This window comes from Bos mutus, chromosome 5 (genome assembly GCF_027580195.1).
Source record: "Bos mutus isolate GX-2022 chromosome 5, NWIPB_WYAK_1.1, whole genome shotgun sequence".
Taxonomy (NCBI): Eukaryota; Metazoa; Chordata; class Mammalia; order Artiodactyla; family Bovidae; genus Bos; species Bos mutus.
In genome coordinates, this window is record NC_091621.1 from 85,381,605 (window position 1) to 85,402,476 (window position 20,872).

At 38.0% G+C, this 20,872-nt stretch overlaps 1 protein-coding gene across 3 annotated transcripts in view; it reads left to right on the forward strand.

Annotated features, from left to right (window-relative positions):
* The window catches only part of PDE3A (phosphodiesterase 3A), a 376,263-nt gene that overhangs the window by 66,617 nt on the left and 288,774 nt on the right, over positions 1-20,872 (forward strand). Inside the window, exon 1 of one of the 3 annotated variants that reach the window (XM_070371161.1) lies at positions 15,386-15,408. The exons of the other annotated variants lie outside the window; for them this stretch is intronic. The gene's annotated coding sequence lies outside the window, so the exon portion shown is untranslated. Of the gene's footprint in view, positions 1-15,385; positions 15,409-20,872 lie in introns of those variants that run through there. 3 annotated transcript variants of the gene reach the window in all.

The window sequence follows — 20,872 nt, forward strand, 5'->3', positions numbered from 1 at the left end:
AAACTATTCAGAGAAAGAATTTCTTCATCTTCTTTGAAACAGAAATGGATATATCTGAGGAATTACTTCCACATCCTATCTGTGGTCTCTGTCTCATCTAATATTGATACTTTCATCCTAAATTCTGAATTATTATACTAAGGACCCAGTGATGGACTATGTCCTCCTGTAGAATTTTGGATTCTTGTTGTAATCTATTAAATTGTGAAGAAACATCACCAATCAAACCATCTTCTTTGAATGTTTCAATTTTGATACATATTTTGGTTTTTTTTAATGTGGACGAGAATAGAATTGATACGTAGATTAATTGCAATCCATACATTTTGGAGGCTTTTTTTTTTGATGTTCCAAAGTTGATGCTGGGAAAGACAGAAGGGAAAGGAGGAGAGGGCAGCAGAGGATGAGATGGTTAGACAGCATCACTGACTCAATGGACATGAATTAGAGCAAACTCCAGTAGATAGTGCACCATTAGTGAGGTTATTGTGCATTTAAGAGTTCAGATTGCAAGTTGAAACCTCTATTCCTGTGCTTCAAAATGTGTTAAATGAGTGCCATCAGAGGGGTTTAATTACTGAAATGTTTTCTTTAAAAAATGTGATCTCATCTATAAGATTGTAACTGGGATTTGTAGAATTTCTTGACACTAAATAACATTGATTCTAGAAACCTTTTCTTTCTTTTCCTCTGATTATAATTCTGCCATTTCAAAATCTCCATTAGGACCTTTGAGGAAAATGACTTTAGTTGATAGTAATGAATAAGCATTTCATAAAGTAATGGTTTTAAGTATAATTAAGTTGTATTTCTTAATACTGCCTTTGGTGAATATAGGTCAGAAAAATAGTATATAGGGATCTGACTTCTGATTTATTTATTTTTCGTTTAAATGGTTACTTATGGGGCTATTTTATCTTATTTTCAATCATTGTTTCAAATTATTCTTTGGCAGAGTGCTGCAAATTAGCCCTTAAAAAAATGATTAAAATTTGAGAGAATAGCAGTCTGGGCCTTCTGGGATGAAGAGCATTCTGAATGTAAGATAATTGTACTGGTCACATCTGTGTTTGAGAAGCTATCTTCTAAGCTAGAGCCAGTTTTAGCCAAATAACCCTGTGGAGAGGGGACTATCCTGAATATCGTAATAGGCTCACCTAAAATGAGTAAACCCTTTACTGAGTACCTACTCCATGCAAGACACGTTGGAAGAGAAGGTTTATAAATGAGGAAGTTGATATATTTGGCCAGTAGAGTGTGAGAAGCATCTGTGTAAGTTCTTTGTATGCTGGTAGGTTTCCCCAGCGAAGCCATCCAGTCCTGGACATTTGTTTGCAGGGAGTTTTTTAAATTTACAGATTCTATTTCACTTGTAGTGATCAGTCTGTTCAAAGGATTGTTTCTCCTTGATTCAGTTTTGGCAGGTTATATGTTTCTAAAAATGTGTCCATTTCTTCTTTGTTGTTTTTTAGTCATTAAGTTGTGTCCGACTCTTTGCAACCCCATGCACTGCAGCATACCAGGCTCCCTTATCGTTTACTATCTCCTCAAATTCACATCCATTGAGTCAGTGATGCTATCTAACCATCTCATCGTCGGCTGCCCTCTTCTCCTTTTTCTTCAGTCTTTCCCAGCATCAGGGTCTTTTCCAGTGAGTGACATCAGGTGACATCAGGCTCTTCACATCGGGTGTCCAAAGTACTGGGGCTTCAGCATCAGTCCTTCCAATGAATATTTAGGGTTGATTTCTTTAGAATTGACTGCTTTCCCATTTTGTTGGTATATAACTGTTCATAATATTTTCTTATGATACTCTGTATTTCTGTAGCACAGGCTATTTCTCTTATGTTACTTGTATTGTGTGTCATTGCTTATGCTTCTGTTTTTGATTTTCGTCTCTATCACTTCAATTTCTCATTTTGTTTCAAATACTGAAGCGTTAAATCTGGGTTTCATATATCCTAGACATGGATTCTCTTATGTTAGTCCCTCATCTGTTCAGCAGCCAAATGCCAGCACTGTTTCATCTCGGCTTATGGTTATAGGCTTGAACTCCAAAATGTCCCCAAATGTTTAAAAAATTTATTTGTGTGCATTTTAAAAATAACCTTCCTTTGAGGTCTCAGTTTTATGTGAACTGTAGTTCAACTTTTTTTTTTCCCCCATGACTTGTAGCATATGGTATTTAAGTGTTTGCTAGGGTCGCTTTGCTTAGGTAAACATATTTGTACAAAAGCAGTTCAAAAGAGCATTACTCGTAAAAGAGAAACTCCTCTAAGGTGACTTGACTACTTCAACATGGGTTTGAATATTTACGGCTTAGCACACTGTTTCATTATCTTTCAAAGTTCATTATAGTATCTGACCTTTGGGAAGGAATTTTTGCAATTTTTGCAGCCAAAAATCACCTTTATGACATTTCATCCTGAAGTATTTGCCCCTAACAGAAGAGAATCAAATCAGTTGACATTATGGCCAACCAGTTTTCACCCTGCCGCTGAGAAAAAAAATCTATTGCATGTGCTTTGAAAACAGAATCAAACATAAATCTGGGATTGGAATTTTCTGACCTAATAGACTGTGAGTTGCTTTCCATAAATTGTGCCCCTGGTGTAATTTTCCTTTTTTTTTTCCCAGTAACCTATTGAATTCTAACATCATTTACCTCTCCATATTATCACAAAGAAATGACCTCTAGCATTTTTCAATTCCGTTAGCCTTGCAACAACAAATAGTAATATTGAAATGCATATTTGCTATTCTAATTGCGGCTTCTGGGAGGACCTTTGTGTGAAGTGTTAGGCTTGCTATCTGAATCATAAACACAGCTGCAAACATCTCGGAGATGATTATGGATGTCATTTGTACATCAGAGACACAGAATAATTTGGAGACTTGCTGCAAAACTTACAGATAATCAATGGGCAGGTCATGATGGTGGCCCAGATTTTCTAATTCAGCAATCTATTGCTTTTCCCAGGAAATAAGGTGATTGTAGTTCAGATGATAAAGTATCCACCTGCAATGTAGGAGACCCGGGTTCAGTCCCTGGGTTGGGAAGATCCACTGGAGAAGAAAATGGCAACCCACTCCAGTATTCTTGCCTGGAGAAACCCATGGACAGAGGAGCTTGGTGGGCTACAGTCCATGGGGTCACAAAGAATTGGACACAACTGAGTGACTGCCATACAGTATAAGGTGACTGTACCCAGGTGAAGTAATCAAACAGGTGGACAAACTCTGATCTTGTCAGCCATAAAAAATAATCTATGCAGCAAAATTTTAAATCTTGGAGAATGACATATCATTGTTAGTAGTATCTGTGACTCCAGTTTAGTGACTAAAATGATCAAGAGAGATGTGCATTTATACTTATGTCATGAATAGCAAAATAGTAGTTGGGCTAGAGTGAATTTTCATGTGGCCTTGGATTGAAATGGACTGAATGTTGGCTCTGCAAGCTGCTAAAATTGTGTCCTTGCCTCAAATCATTTAAACTTCCAAAGCCCTGATTTCTTCATCTATAAAATGCAAAATGGTTATAATGTCTGTATATCTATGTTTTGGAAAGAATTAGAGATGCTGTATGTAAAGTGTCTAGCGCTGGGCTTGATGCAGGGTCAATTTTTTTTTTTTTTCTAAGTGGAGCTTCCCTGGTGGTCCAGTGGTTAAGAATCCACCTAGCAATGCAGGGGTCACCAGTTAGATGCCTGGTCTGGGAAGATCCCACATGCCTTGGGGAAACTAAGCCCATGTGCCACAACTACTAACGCTTGCACTCTAGAGCCCGTGCTCTGCAACAAGAAAAACAAGCACAATGAGAAGCTGCACACAGCAACTAGAGAATAGCCCCAGTGGCCACAACTGGGGAAAGCCTGTTACAGCCAAAAGTAAATACATACCCTTAAAAAAAAGTGATGTCAACAATAACTTTTCCCAAAAGGGGAAAGGAAGTAATGATTATGTTATCTAAATATGTTAAGTCATTTGTCAAAATTTTGCTAAAATCATGAAATAATTTTAGCATATGCATATATGACAATGAGAAATCTATAGATAACTTATTAGCCCTCCAGCCATTTATCTTTAAGTGGGACCACTTTCACCCTCAAGAAAATCAAATAGAAAACTAAAGAATACTAAAGCATTTGGAGAGGTGATAGTGTGAATCATTTGGAAAATTCTTACAATTCCTTAGCTCTTATCAAAAATTGATTTTTTTTCCCTAAAGAAAAAGTTCATGGAATGTTTAGGATGATGTCATTTTGCTTTGACTATAAGTTAGCTCTGTTCAATAAAAAGCAGAAGCTGATTGCTTTGAAAGAATGTGTGAGCATTTATTTAATCTTTAAGGTCTGATTTCAAGGCTTGGAAAGCAGAACGTGATTAAATAGTTTCAACTATGGGAAACAAAAACGCTACTAGTTTAAGACATTTGTTTTCTCGATGTTTAAGCATTTCACGCAGAACGAACTGCTTACGAATATAGGAGAACATCATAATTCTTGTGTATGAAGATTTCGATTATTGATGCTACCCTTTTCCACATCACTCTGAATTTCTTCTCTGCACACTTGGTAGCATCATCTTTACTGGGCAAAGTGGTCAGGAAACTGTCAGTGAACATCCGGTTGTTCTAAAGCCTGGTAAACGATTTATAGTGCTGCTTTCAGAAGAACTGATTCCCCAGTAGTCACCCTATGTCTAAGCTCTCCCACAGATGAACACAGATGGTCTTGGCAGGCAGGGGTATGGTGATCTACATGTGTTTTGGAGCCAAGAATCTAGAGACTTGAGGTATTCAGTACCCTGCAGTACTACTCTTGAGTTGCTTGCTTGCATTTTCTGTCAGCGGCTCACCTGAGAACTTAAGTCCTGTAACTAAGATTCCTTGTAGCTCCCTCTAATGGAGCTGGCTGATGTTACAGCCCTGGAAATTTCCATGTCTGACTCTCGGAGATAAACAGTAACAGGGCCTGTTAATTGAGAGTGTGGGTAACTGCCAAGCTACTCTTCATATTTGCTGTTATTCCTTCTTTATGAAAAGAGCATATCATCTGAAAAGGAATAGAAAACACATATGTATTTTCATTTAAGGGATTATAAAAATACAGTGTGTAATTTTGGGCCCCTTATTGTCCTGATGCTGGAGAAAAATGGGCTGAAGTTAAACCTTACACTGATTTAATTTAGTTACTCCATTACCTTTGGAAAAGTTTGTGAAAAACTTCTTTAAAAGATATAAGTAGAAGAAGGTGATCTTGTTGAAAATTCAGGAGATGGTATTCATACCAATGATGAGTGAATAAAGAGAACACAATTGAGAATTTTTATTATCAATATTAACATTTAAATGTTATACTGAAATGATCCATTTAGGGTTTGTGTTTTTGCCACCTCTCCTATTGCAACTGAGTTCATGCCCACATATACTGAGACTCCTACAAAGATGCCTCTATTCAAGAACTCCTTGACTGTATCGAATGAATGTTTATCTTGTTTTCATCTGTGTCATGGAGGTACCTTTTCTGGGAGGAAGTGCTCATGGTTCTTGGTGTAGCAAATTCACAAACTAGATTTTTTAGGCAGATATTTTTTGAGTCAAGTCAGTTCTTGTTAAAATCACTTAATATAATCTCCTAGTTCTTTTTTTTTTTTTTTTTTTTTTTTTAACGTTTTGGCCACACCACACGGCATGTAGAATCCTAGTCCCCCGCCCAGGGATTGAACCTGCACCCCCCTGCACTGGAAGCACGGAGTCGTAACCACTGGACTGCCATGGAGGTCCCCATCCCCTGGTTCTTGGACACACCATGCATTGGATGAACTTATGCCTTTTACAAGATTTTCTTTTGTTTGAAAGAAAATTGTCCATTTTGTTTTGGAGACAAATTACCTCAATTTTTCATCCTTTGTTTTGGGGTCCAGATGTGTTACTTTACTGTTGTTGTCTAATTGCCAAGTTGTGTCTGACTCTTTGTGACCCCATGGACTGTAGCCTGCCAGGCTCCTCAGTCCATGAGATTCTTCAGGCAAGAATACTGAAGTGGGTTGCCATGCTTTCCTCCAGTGGATCTTCCCGACTCAGGGATCGAACCTGAGTCTCTTGCATCTCCTGCTTTAGGAGGCAGATTTATTACCTCTAAGCCCCCAGGGAAGCCATGTTATTTTACTACATGAGAACAGAAGCAAAGCACTACACTGTGAAACCATGGAGGTTAACAAAGTTGTAATGGGCTACTCATAGAAACTTCACATTGTATCCTAAAATAATGATATTTTGAAAAATAGGAACCTGGTTTGTATATATAAGCATTGGTGGCAACTGAGTGCCTGGGTGCCTACGTTCCCTCTTTATACACAGACACACACGTGTATGTGTGTGTGTGTGTGTGTGTGTGTTTGTGTATAAAAGCACAGTTATTGAAAGAATTGTGTTGTAGGAAAAGTCATCTTTATGGCCTTTTTCTATTCCTCTGCCAGCAGGGATCATTTTAGTGGGAAAACTACCTTTTAAACATGTTCTTGTCCAGGACTGAAACAGATTTACTCCTTGACAGCAAGCAAGTCATGCTTTATGTGCTGTTCTTGTTGCCACAATGCTTAGATATTCTGGATTCATTGGAAGGATTTTTTTTTCACGTCTCTATTCTATCCTTTTAGTCCTCAGTAATACTGTCTCCCCCAGATTGTCTCATTTGTAGAAGGAAACTTCTATTCATCTACAAGAGCTTTACAACCAACTTGACAACTCTACTGTGAAGTTTGTTTATTCATTTGCTTACCATTCTATAATTCTGTCTAAAACAGCTAGTTTGATTTTATGTTTTGAAGATCGAACATACAGAATGAAATGAGCCTACAGGAAGATTCACTCTATAGCTAGCTAGCCTGGCTCTTCACACAGGATATAAGGCACGAGGTTCAGAAGCAAAATCAATGACTACCCCCCCACCACCCCACCACAGTCTTATTTAATTTCTGAAAACAGTTTTTCCATAAAAGTTTATAAGATGATATTTTTGTGGTTGTTGACTGAAATCTTGTTCTGGCATCTTGGTTCCTATGGGGTTAAAAAAAGTCCTTGGCATTGGAGAGAATGAGGATGCTGTATGTAATGGTGGAGATGAAAGATTTATCTAGCTTCATGACCATAATTTATTTAGTCTTTCTGAGATTTCTTTTTTGTTTAAGATGGGAACATGGGTTATTGTGAGGATTAATTTAGATCAGATAAGCTCAGTGTTAGGACATTGGGCCTGTCAGATAGTAACTGGTCAAGGAAAAACAAAGCAAAACAGTACCACTGTTTGGATATACAAGTAGCTATGATAGATCTAAATTTTCCATATTAGATTATGTTTCAGGTCTTTGAAATTCACTGGAAGAACATAAAGTAAACTAAGAGAGATCAAAGATAATCTGTGTGCCTTATCTTTTCAGTTGTATATACACTTTTTGAAATAAAATGTTTCCATTTTATGCTTTAGTTTAATAACATATTATGAAACTGCTATACGGTTCATAAGTTGCTACTTGCTGAGAATTAAACCAAAATTTTAAGACAAAAATTATGTGACCTGGTGATCTGACTTTAAGTATTCATCTATAAGCACCTTTAAAATACAGCCACTTATGAGCACAGTGTCTTTTTTCTTGGCAGATTTTTTGCAAGAAGCAGTGACAGTATGCCAGTATTGGTGAAACATTTGAACCTAGAAAAGATGTTTTTTCTTTACAGATGAACAAGCTAAGGCCTAAGGTAGTTAAATGATTTGTCCAAAGTCACACAGAGGTGAATCTAGCCAATTTACCAAGTCACCAAATATAGGTACTCTTTTCTGTGCCATAATTTGAAGAATTTTCTCTCCGATCAACTGTTGAATCTCATTATGTTTTGAGGATTATGTAACTTGCTAGGAAATTTCTTAAAGAAAAAAAGGGAATAGCTTCAGTTATTTTTCTCGTCTTTCCCTTTTCCATATTATAAAAATTCAGATGGCAAATTCCTTGGTTTATTTAACCTACTTTCTAAACCACATTTAAAAAAATCCACATTATATTCCAAAAGCAATATTCAGTTTGGTCCAATGTCATTTGCTAGTTAAAATTGTTTTTGAAATTTAGGCAAATGGTTGTTAAATAATTAAAATGTATCATTTAGAATGAGGCTTCCCTGGTGGCTCACACAATAAAGAATCCACCTGTAATGCAGGAGACCTGGTTTTGATCCCTGGGTTAGGAAGATTCCTTGGAGAAGGGAATGAAAACCCACTCCAGTGTTACCTCCTGGAGAATTCCATGGACAGAGGAGCCTGGTGGGCTACAATCTGTGGAGTCGCAAAGAGTCAGACACAACTAGCACTTTCTCTTAGTATGCTTTTAGTATGTGGATGTGAGAGTTGGACTATAAAAAAAGCTGAGCGCAGAAGAATTGATGCTTTTGAACTGTGGTGTTGGAGAAGACTCTTGAGAGTCCCTTGGACTGCAAGGAGATCCAACCATGGAGAAAACTCTTGAGAGTACCTTGGACTTTGAGGAGATCCAACCAGTCCATCCTAAAGGAGATCAGTCCTGGGTGTTCATTGGAAGGACTGATGCTGAAGCTGAAACTCCAGTACTTTGGCCACCTGATGCAAAGAGCTGACTCATTGGAAAAGACCCTGATGTTGGGAAAGATTGAAGGCGGGAGGAGAAGGGGATGACAGAGGATGAGATGGTTGGATGGCATCACCGACTCAATGGACATGAGTTTGAGTAAACTCCGGGGTTGATGATGGACAGGGAGGCCTGGCGTGCTACAGTTCATGGGGTCACAAAGAGTCAGATATGACTGAGCGATGGAACTGAAGTGAATATCTCTTACTATGTGTTTGTGTACAGGAAGTAGAAAACCCCCAAATGATAGATGTGATAGTAACAAAAGTATATTGTCTCACAAATGGAAGTCTAGAAGGTGTCAGGATTGACTTTACCAATGAGTTCTGGTTCCATTTTCCATGGGATTTTTTTACTTTACCTTCCTCAAGCAGGTAAAATGGAGGTACCTATTCCTGGGTCTTATTTAAGCACACTGAGGTTGAGATATGGATGAGGCAGAATCTTCCTAGCAGCCCCCAGAAGTCATCCTCTTATCTTTTTTGAACCATTCCCTCAATGAGATGACTCCCTAACCAACCTGACCTTGGTGTGGGACACAGGAGACCTGGAATACTTGAGTTATGTGAGAAAGTTGTAGATACCTCAACAAATCTGGAATCTATTAAGGAGGAGGAAGGAGATGGTGGTCATGATCAAAAGACACAAAACTTTGCCCTTAGAAAAGCTGGAGATTTTGTGTTCCTAGTATTAAAAGAGACACACGTGCGACTCGGAGGATCCATTATGAAGTAGATTTTTAAAAAATAGATTGAAATAGGATATGTAAGTAGTGTATAACTTTAGAAATTGTATTGGTTGTGGTGATATATGTTGTTACCTTCTGAGTCTGCTTGAGGAGTCTCTATATGCAGGATAACTTTAAAAAAAAGATAATATGAAACTTTGGACAAACAACGCTACTTTCTAAGGACAGCTGTTTTTTAAAATAATTAATTAATTTTTTTGCTGCACTGGGTCTTCATTGCTGCCTGCAGACTTTCTCTAGTTGCAGTGAGCAGGGCCTACTCTTCAGTTGTGGTGTGAGTGCTTCTCATAGCAGTGGCTTCTCTTTTTGCAGAGCATGGGCTCTAGGGGCCAAGGCTTCAGTAGCTGTGGTTCACAGGTTCTACAGCACAGGCTCAGTAGCTGGGGAGCACGGGCTCAGTTGCTCCGTGGCATGTGGAATCTTCTCAAAGCAGATTCGAACCTGTGTCCCCTGCATTGATAGGTGGATTCTTAACCACTGGACCACTAGAGAAGTCCATGGATAGTTGTTGTTTATTTCCAATGTATTTAGCCTGGAACTTGGTTTTTTAATATATCTAAAAGCCAATTAAGTAAAATTTTAATAAATATTGTACCATATTTCAGTCAGAATTCTAAGAACAGAGTGAAAATGTTTAAAAATTACACAAAATATAATTTTAGTAAGGTTGCATAAAGTATCGGCTTCTGGAAAGATAGATTCAGGTGAGTGGCTACTGAAAAGAAAGGTTTCTGTATCTACCTAGATAATGTATATGTTTTCTCTGTCACAAATTTGCCTTCAAATTCTTTGTTCATAGACTGTTTCCTATTTAATGACTTAACAGATAATGGGAATTTTTCTTAAACAGGTTGTATGCATAGATGAAACTCCTCCACAGTCACAATGCTAGGGTTGTCTTCCTCCTCTCTGACCAATAGTGAATAAGAATTACTTATAGAAAAGCTGAGTGATCAGCTTTTTTTTTCCAGTCTGAGCTCCATTGTCTGTTAACTTGAATTCAATTTGTTCTTCCTTACACTCAGTATGTCTGATGCAGGAGGTTAGCAGTTCCTCCATTGTTAAAAGAATGTGGACCATTGATATTCTTGTATCAATAAAGTACCTAATCTTGGCTGATATGTTAACTCATCAAACATTGAATATTGAGTGACCTTTTCCTTTTTCTGCATTTTATGTCTCTTATTCTAGCCTTTACTATCTTTCACCCATTTTTGTTCATGACTAGGGAATGGGCCCCAAATCATCCATGGACCAGAAGGGGAGACATGAATTTTTCATGTAGGTTTATACTGTGTTTCAATCAAAATTCCCCAGAGGTTTGAATTTGTGTGGTCCTATTGAAATTCTTGAAGAAACTTCTATTCTCCTCTTTATGTGAAGGAAGGGCCAGAGAGGCTGTTTAGAATTGTTTTTAGAGGATATCTGCTAGTTTTTAGTAATTCCTAGACCTGGTGAGGATCACGAACAGACAGGGGCAATGGATAAAGTTGTGAGCAAAACGAGATACAATTGCTGTCCTCAGAATATGAAAACAGTGAAAGTGTTAGTCGCTCAATTGTGTCTGACTCTTTGCAACCCCATAGACTGTAGCCTGCCACCAGGCTCATCTGTCCATGGAATACTCCAGGCAAGAATTCTGCAGTGGGTTGCCGTTTCCTTCTCCAGAGGATCTTCCTAACCCAGAGATAGAACCCAGGTCTTTTGCATTGCAGGCAAATTCTATACTGTGTGAGCCACCAGATAGAGTATAGCCCAGTGGCAAACATAGTGAAGTCGCTCAGTCATGTCTGACTCTTTGAGACCCCGTGGACTGTAGCCTACCAGGCTTCTCCATCCATGGGATTCTCCAGGCAAAAATACTTGAGTGGGTTACCATTTCCTTCTCCAGGGTATCTTCCCGACCCAGGGATCGAACCCAGGTCTCCCACATTGGAGGCAGACGCTTTAACCTCTGAGCCACCTAAAGCAAATACATATAAAATATGATGTTTAAGAAAGAGACAAGGAAGCCTGGTATGCTACAGTTCATGGGGTCACAAAAAGTCAGACGTAACCAAGCAACTGAACAACAGAAAGAAAGGGAGACTCATCATGCTCTGAAGAGCCTGTGATAGGATTCTTTCATAAAATACTGATTAATCCAAGATGTAAAGGAAAGTCAGAAATTAAATTCCCATGATAACATGAAGAGTAGGCTTGAAATAAATCTAAGTCATATGCCTTCTCTTACGTGTTTAGATACAGTATTTTGTGGTGTGGGATATATTGCGTTGAGATTATATCTTTAAGATATTAAAGAGTACTTTTTCATAAGTTGGTGAAGAGCTGAGTGTTCCTAGTTGTCCAAAGGGTTAAAATATTTAAAACCAACTTTTGGTTCACATTAATATGAAAGAAATGAGTAGTACTTTGAAACTGGTTTTAACGTTTAACACATTGTGTATAAATACAGTAAAATTTCAGTTCTTCATTTGATTTAAAGAATGTTTGTAGAGCATCTTCTGTGTATCAGGCCCTGTTCTGGGTGCTGGGATTCAGCAGCCAACAAAGCAGAAACAACCCAGGCTCTTGTAAGACAGCAATAGAGACATAGACACAGAGAACAGACTTATGGACAAGAATGTGGAGGGGAAGGAAGGAGATGGTGAGATGAATGGAGAGAGTAGCATAGAAGCATATACACTAGCATATGTAAAATAGATTGCCAATAGAAATTTACTGCATGACTCAGGAAACTCAAACCGGGGCTCTGTAACCTGAGAAAGGTGGGAGGTGGAAGGGAGGTTCAAGAGGGAGGGGACATATGTATACCTATAGCTGATTCATGTTGATGCAAGGTAGAAATCAAACCAATATTGTAAAGCAGTTATCCTTCAATTAAAAATAAATAAATTTTTTAAAACACTAAAAAAAAAAAAAAAAGAATAACCCAGATTCTTGAACTTACACTCCAGAGAGAATATCCTTCTGAGAGTCACCTTACCAGGCAGACGGTACTGCTCCTTTCTCGCTGTCAAAGCAAATCCTAGTTGCATTCCATATTACTGGGGAATCACTGTGAGATTCTTAATTGTGGAACATTTTCACTCATTACTAACACTGATGATCTGTGACTGGCATTTGTATTCAGCTTGATCAAAGATAGCACTCTGCTGTTGAATCAATGCAGGAGACCCTGGTTCGATTCCTGGGTCAGGAAGATCCCCTGGAGAAGGGATAAGCTACCCACTCCAGTATTCTTGGGCTTCCCTTGTGGCTCAGCTGGTAAAGAATCTGCCTGCAATGCAGGAGACCTGGGTTTGATCCCTGGGTTGGGAAGATACCCTGGAGAAGGGAAAGCTACCCACTCCAGTATTCTGGCCTGGAGAATTCCATGGACTGTATAATGGGGTCACAAAGAGTCAGAAATCTTGAGAATACTAAGTCTTCTATCCAGCTCTATCGTCTAACAGAATCCAGGCAGCTTTTCCAGATTAAAAAAAACAGTCACTGAGACTGCACCTTGTTCCGAAATATAGAGTCTCTAAATTGTCCCACAGAACATGGGTTGAACTTTGTTAGTTCTACAACTAGGGGAACAATAGTGTAATAAACATCAAAGAAAACTTGGCTGAGACATAGCAGGGATGGGCGATGTGAAAGGCACTGTTAGGTTGGAAAAGTTCTAGACTTGAGGGTTGTAAGTCATGTCTGACTCTTTGTGACCCCATGGACTGCAACACACCAGGCTTCCCTGTCCTTTACTCTCTCTGGAAGTTTGCTCAAACTCATGTCCATTGAATCCGTGATGCCATCCAACCATCTCATCCTCTGTTGCCCCTTCTCTTCCTGCCCTCAATCTTTCCAGCATCAGAGTCTTTTCCAATGAGTCCTTGAATCAGGTGGCCAAAGTATTGGAGTTTCAGCTTCAGCATCAGTTCTTCCAATGAATATTCAGGGTTGATTTCCTTTAGGGTTGATTGGTTTGATCTCCTGGGGGAAAGACACAAAATCTGAGTATGATCACTGGATCTGACTCCTGCTGGTTATGAGATGCCATGAGTAAATTGCTTAACTTGACCAGTCTATTTTTTCCGTTTCAGCAATAGTAATTACAGGTATTTTCTCTGCTCAGCTCATAACCATTGTAAGGATTCAGCAAGGACTGTACAGATGCTCTTCTAGTGAAGTGTAGGTGCAAAGCTCGAAAGGGTCAGATATCAGGACATAAATGTAGTGTGACCACACTTGCTACAATACAATGTTAGATCTGAACCAGTAAGTTCAATAATGGAAACTGAAATTTGTTTTCTCTCAGTGTATGTGCTTGCATACATTTGTGTGTGTACATAAGAGTGTGTGTTTTTGGTATTGGGTAATATTGAGATTTTTAGTGTGGAGAAAATATTTGTGATGTCAATCAGATCATCAAATTCAGTAGTATAGGTCAAGATGGGATAGATCCTGGCTCCTCAAAGGTGGATTCATGGGTCTAACAGCATCACCATTAGCTGGGGGCTGCTAGAAATGCAGACTCCTAGGCTCCACCTTCGATGGTCATTGAATCAAAGTCTGCATTTTAAACAAATCTCCTGGTGATTATATGCAAATTTTCTCAAGCGCCTGGGTGGACAGATTTCTTTCTAAGTTGATCCTGATCATTCAAATGACTCTTCAGGATGTTGCAGGGACACGGACAGTCAACAGCTGCTGGATGCTTTAGCACCACCTGGGAAAGCGGGGAGCACAGGAGGGTTATTACAGAAAAAAAATATGTTGCTTTCTGTTCCCAAGGAACCATCTTTGGGGTGAAAGGTTCATATTCCATTGTCAGTCCCCTGAGCCTACCAGTGTTCAAAAATGTTTTTTTCCCAAGACTTTTATGGTGCTTAAGTTAGACTTTTCATATTGGAATAACAGACCCAAAATGACTGGCAGTTATAGTGTCCGGGATTAAGGAGGGAAATATTTAGTCAGAGGAACTGGGAATTTATCAGGAGAGCAATGATTTCATCTCTAGGATTTGGTTTCTAGTCACCTTTGCTCTTGGAGGATGATGAGTAAGTGGTGATTTACTCTGCCTGCTCTAAGTTCCACGAGGCACAGATTCTCAGAGACTCGGGGCATTTTGAGAAAAAAAAAATTACTCTATTATAAAAGAAAGAATGAAGTTGATTGAGACTAAGAGTAGTTTAAATTCTTGATAAAGATCACATGCATATTTGAAAATAGGAACTAGTTCTTCAGAGTCTGTTTATAATACCCAGACTTTTTCTATATAATTGCAAATTAATCTTCACTTCCAATGTTAGCAAGGGTTAAGATTAAATAAAACTGAATAAGCTTTTCCCTTAGAACAGCACACTTCTTTGCAGGATAGATGAAATAATTTTTTAAATCTTTCCTCTTCTGTGATTTCAGTGTTAACAACTTGGCTCTTTTCTTTCCGTTTTTCTTTCTTTTCTGCCTGGGGTCTTGGGTGAAATTTATGACCCCCCCTTTTTTTTTTGAGCTGTATGCTGTGCAGTTCCTTTGTGTATTGACTCTAGGTCTGGACTTGGCAAACAAAAATTGAGAGTGTTGGTTGAGGCAAGGCAAATCAGCTTTAATCCTGGAGATGGATAGATGGCTGATGACACAATTTCAGTCCTTATTTATCCAATTTTGCTACTGATGAGTGAAAGTTTGTCATGGCCAGCATTTGGGAAACAGTGCTGTACCTCACTCAGCCTTCACTCATTTATTCAACAAATGCTGATTGTGTCCTTACTGTATGCTAGTAATATTACAGGCAGCAGGCTTAGTGTAGAAACGGGAGATTTATACTCAGTCACACAGCTTACATTTTACCATGATAGATACCCTTTTGAAAGAGCCCATAACTCAAAAGTTTGAAAAGAACTAAATTGAGGGTTAGCACTATGTTACTTATATTAAGCTTTTTTTTTTTCAATTTTAGCTAATCCTCCTTTATATAAAGAAAAAGGATTATTTTCCCAATAAGACTACCCATCAAACAGGTAATTATTGTATTGTAATTGTCTTCCAAAGCAAACCCATGCAAAAGTATTGCTCCCATTAAAGACTTTTCTTAAGTTTTCTTGTAACTGATTCCATGCAGTAAAGAAGGATTTCTGTTATGGGATGTAGAGAAAATTATTAGAAAGAATTAATTTCGTTTTTCCAGAATTCACCAAGTTACTCCTATTTCTCTTTAAAGGAAACTCCTAACTCGCCCCACGTGTTCAGCCTCCTAAAATTTCAATTTATCTTTATCACATCCTGCTTTTGAGTGCTTAGTATAAGATTTAACCATATAGTAATTCTTCCTTAAAGAAGTCTGCTGTATATAATGCTAAGGTGGAGTTGTCATGGCTCCTATGCTGTGTCTGAGGCCAAATTCATTTGTCAACATTCCAAGCTTATGTGAAGACACAGAAATAATTATTTTCAGATGTTGACATTGCACTTAGTGTATTAGTAGTATAAGAAAATGTGTTTCCAAAGTCATTCATCTCAAATGCAATGCAAAAATTCAGGACAGATAAATGCGTGCGTTCAGACAGGTGCTATGATACAGAAATGGTAGAGTGATTTAGCTTTCTGTCATATCTTCATAATATAGGATATGAGCTGTGCTGTGTTCTGAGTTAGCATGTCTCCTGTCAATGTGGCTACAGTCCAGACGTGATGTGCTTTGCTTCCAGGTGGGTTACTGCTTTTAATCCCTGAGTCAGACTCCTGATTCTTGGCTTCTCTTGTCACTTAAATGTTTTGCTTCTAAGTCAACTTCAAAAGTTAAAAAGTAGAATCTTCCCGGAGTTTCAAAATGTAATTTTTCTTTAATTATTTCCATAAAATGATGATTGAACATTAAAAGCCTATCCATCTCAGGTAGTTTAGGAAGGAAAGGGTGAAAAGCTGTAACATTTAATTGTTGGAGAGACCAGGGCCAAATTGGAAAGATACTCTTAAGTTTTTGCCATAACATTCATATATGACATCCAATATGAATTTTACATACTTATCAACTTCTAGTCAATAGAAAGAGGAGAAACATGAATGAAGTTTTATTATACCCATAGTAATGGCAGCCCACTCCAGTGTTCTTGCCTGGAGAATCCCAGGGACATTGGGGCCTGGTGGGCTGCCGTCTATGGGGTCACACAGAGTCGGACACGACTGAAGTGACTTAGCAGCAGCAGTACTAAGACCTTACCTACATTAATAAAAAAGCAACTTCTTTTCATCACCTCTTGCTGCTGCTAAGTCACTTCAGTCGTGTCCGACTCTGTGCAACCCCATAGACGGTAGCCGACCAGGCTCCCCCGTCCCTGGGATTCTCCAGGCAAGAACACTGGAGTGGGTTGCCATTTCTTTCTCCAATGCATGAAAGTGAAAAGTGAAAGTGAAGTCACTCAGTCGTGTCCGACCCTCAGCGACCCCATGGACTGCAGCCTACCAGGCTCCTCCATCCATGGGATTTTCCAGGCAAGAGTACTGGAGTAGGGTGCCATTGCCTTCTCCACATCATCTCTTAATAATCATTAAATTTTTACAGTAACATTTGAAGAAAACCAAAGAAAAACTCCATTTGATGTATAAAGTGTTTCAAATAAAAATAGATCACTGAGTATTGTGGGTTACTCATCTTGCAAAGCAAAATATTTTGATATTACAGTATTATAAATGCTTTGCATAAAAGGAAGGTCTGCTGAGTTTCCACTTTCACGTGTCAATTACTGCTTTTACCTTGTATTTAAAATTTTTTTTAATTTTACATTGGAGTGTTAGTTGATTAACGATGTTGTGTCCGTCTCAAGTATACAGCAAAATGATTCAAAGTTATAGATATATTATTTTTCAAATTCTTTTCCCAGTTAGGTTATTACAGAGTATTAAACAGAGTTCCCTGTGCTATATGTAGTAAGATCTTGTTGGTTATCTATTTTAAATACAGTAGTGTGTATTGCAGTACGTAATTCAAAGTGTTTGCAAAGTACAAGAAGTTTATTTTATCATTTATCTGTTTCAAATTATAACTTTAAAAAGAAAATGGGACTTCTTTCCTGCCCCCACCCCTCGACCCTAGAGACAGATTTTCCATGCAGGATGGTTTTAAGCATCAGGATGTTGCATAAGTCAGCCTGGAAAAAATCGGGACAAACAGCTAGCACTATCTAATAGAACTTTGCTTTGTGACAACTTTTTTTTTTTGCTAAATGAATTATATGAAAGGTCTAACTTTCCTAGTTGTTTGGATATACTTTCAAAATCAATTGTTTGCTTGATTATTGGGCACTCTAAAAACAAAAAAAATAAAAATCATAGTGTAGGATCAAAAGAAATCTAATTAAGCTTCGATTCAAGCGTATAGAGTCACCTACACAAGGGACAGCTGAAACAGTTAACATGTGAGGTGAGATATGGAAAGATAAACTGATGTATTGTGTCTATGATAGTGCCCAGTTTTTATGTTTTCCAAGGAGTGTTTAGGATTTCATTTTTAAGCTTTGCTTTCCAAAAGACTTAAATTCCAAATTCATTTGTAATGGAAAAGTAATTGGTGAGATGGCTCTATAATCCCACAGGTTACTTGGCAGGCTCTAAAAAAGTTCATGGGATGGAGATTAAAGGTCAAAGTCTATTTTAGAAAATGTGCAACAGGGTGGTAAGCAGGAATGTTCCCTAAGTCCCTTTGGATTTTATTTGATCACTTAACCAAAGAGATCTGGACCAGGCTGTGTATTTTTCAGGATGCAGTGATCAAATTATTGGACTGGTTGCTTTTCAAGTACAAATCTATTTCCCAATAAATCCCATCACTTACACAACACCTCTTGAATGCTTGCTTATTACACCAGACACAAAAGGTATCAAGGAACACTGGGCTTATTTGTTGGTTCAATCTGGGGGAAAAACAAACTGTTTTTCAGTGGCTGGTTGTTTACAAGATTCCCTCTCTGCCTGATGACATCTTGAGGGCTATGAGAGTGAAGAATGCTATTTGTCCAGTTGTGAAAGATTAGATTTCTTCTTTTTCTGTTCCTGGAATATAGGAACTAGGGGTTTTCCATCAGAGATTGTGAATTTTCCTTTAGGATTTATCAACAGCATACCATGGGATTTTAAAATAATTGGCCTATCTAACCTTTGATTTATAGATAAAAGAAAGGAGAAAATTACCAGTTTTGTGAAATAGTTGTTTCTGAACGTTGTGAATGAAAATATTTTATATCATACTAAAAAACTTAATCAGGTTATGCTAGAATTGGGTATTACTCCTTAAATTATTCCACAGTGAAGATCCATACATTCAAGACATCAAAACTAAGTATCTTTGGAAATATATAGAGATATATATACAGGGATAGAGAAGAAGTAATACTGGCTAAAGAAAAATCTAATATAGCTGAGAAAAATAAGCTTTATGTTATGAATCTTTTATCCAGCAGATAGGTTATAATTAAGTGCCATGAAGAAGTTAGAAATCATGTTATAGTTCAGAATTGGAAATGACTATTTCTTAGTAGGTGGGGAGCATTCATTCAGGAAATCCTTTGTTGAGCAGATGGTATTTGAGTTGGATCCTGAAGGGTGAGTGGAATTTGAGCAAGTGGAGACTGGGGAAAGACACATTCAAAGGCAACATCATTAATAGAGGAAGAATGAAAAAAAATACGGTATTAGGCAGTAGTGGCTTATGTATATTATGGTCATAAAATACACTAGATTACTAGTACTAGTTAACCCTTACTAAGAACCAAGTACTTGACTAAAAAAGCATTTACATGTATTACTATTTTATTGAAATCTTCCTGATAAGTCCAAGAGGTAGAGTTTTATGGGTAAAGAAACCAGGACATTATACAACTGGTATTTGGCAGAAGTTGAACTTGAAGCTAAAGACTGAGGCCTTGACCAGTAGCTCTGTCCCCTGATATTGGAGGACATCTGGTACTACAGGGAATGATTCTGTAAGCTACGGTCACTATGGGATATTTTTAAGCATGTTGAGTAATGTTTTCTTCCCAATTATTCTTTTTGCCTTATCTGACCTTCCTGTCTCCACCCATTCCTCTCTTCAAACCCTGCCTTCAAACTATGGGGAGAAACCTTTGAAAATTATAGACCTGATCATTTGGTGCCGTTTCATGCAAGGTTACAGGGTTTCCAGACCTACAGCATTTTGTTTCCTGATCCTTCCCATGGTGTACAAGCCCCTGCCATCTCTATAGCTTCATTTGGAACTATTTTCCATTCTCCAAAATCTCCTTGTCTTCTAATTCCTTTACTTTTCCTAGGATAGTGCCTCCATCTGGATGCCTTTCTCACCTCTGGATTCCCCTATCCCCTTCCTCTGCTCGCATTGATTGTTAAATATTGAAACACTTGTTAGCTTTCTTGTTCATATTGTTGTTGCTCCAGTCACTAAGTCATTCATATAACATTTGAGAATTTCCCGACATGCAATTCTACATCAAAATGGAATTTAACTGTTGACACTCCATATCTATATTCAAATGGCTTTTACAATGATTTAATGTAGGTTGTTTTTAGTTTTTTTTTTAACTTCCAGTGTACACCATATCATCACAACCAGATATGTGTAGCAGTCAGGATAGGCTAAGTTATGTGGCAGTAACAACAATCACCAAAATGGTAATGGCTTACAACAAAAGAGAGTTTCTTCTTCTTCTCAAGTGGCTTGGCAGGAAGACTGTGCTTTTCACCGTTACTTCTGAAGGAAACTCCCCCTGACATGTGCTTCCCCAATCACAGGGCAAGAGAACAGGGTTGGTAAATCACCTACCGGCTGTTAGACTTCAGCCTGGGAGTGATTCATGCCCAGGCTGAATACATTTCCCTGACCTCGCATGGCTTTACTGAACATCAAGGAGACAGGGAAGCATGATCCTCTCATATGGTGGAAAAGTTGGAGGGCAAATGGTAATATTTAGTCAACAGCACTGCAATGTGTTAACAATTAGAAATTGTAGGCCAGTTCTTTTGAAGTTTATGTCCATTAGCAGTTTGAAAACATGTAGTCAAACCAAGCACTTTGGAAATTAAAACTAAAAAATCCTAAGACATGATTATGTGTCTTTTGAAACCATTATTTCAGTTGGAAACATTGAATTTGATGTATATGCCTCCACTTAACTCAATAAATGTAAGTTCTTAACAGCTATGGTACAAAAATATATGCTAAAACCATCTTGTCCACAGATAACATAAAAGAAACAGGCAGTGTCATAACAAATAGGTTGAATTATCTTGAGATATGTTGTGCTTGAAGGATCCTCTTTTCTGGGAGGCCATGATCATCATTCAGAATTCATCAGTCAAAGGCAGCAGAATTTAAGTCAAAATTCCATATTGAAGTACTCCTGTAAAGATTTGTTGAATTTACAAAAGCATAACATTTTTATGTTTATTCTCCTTTGGTTTATTTTTAATTGTCAGCACTGATAGACAGCCAGT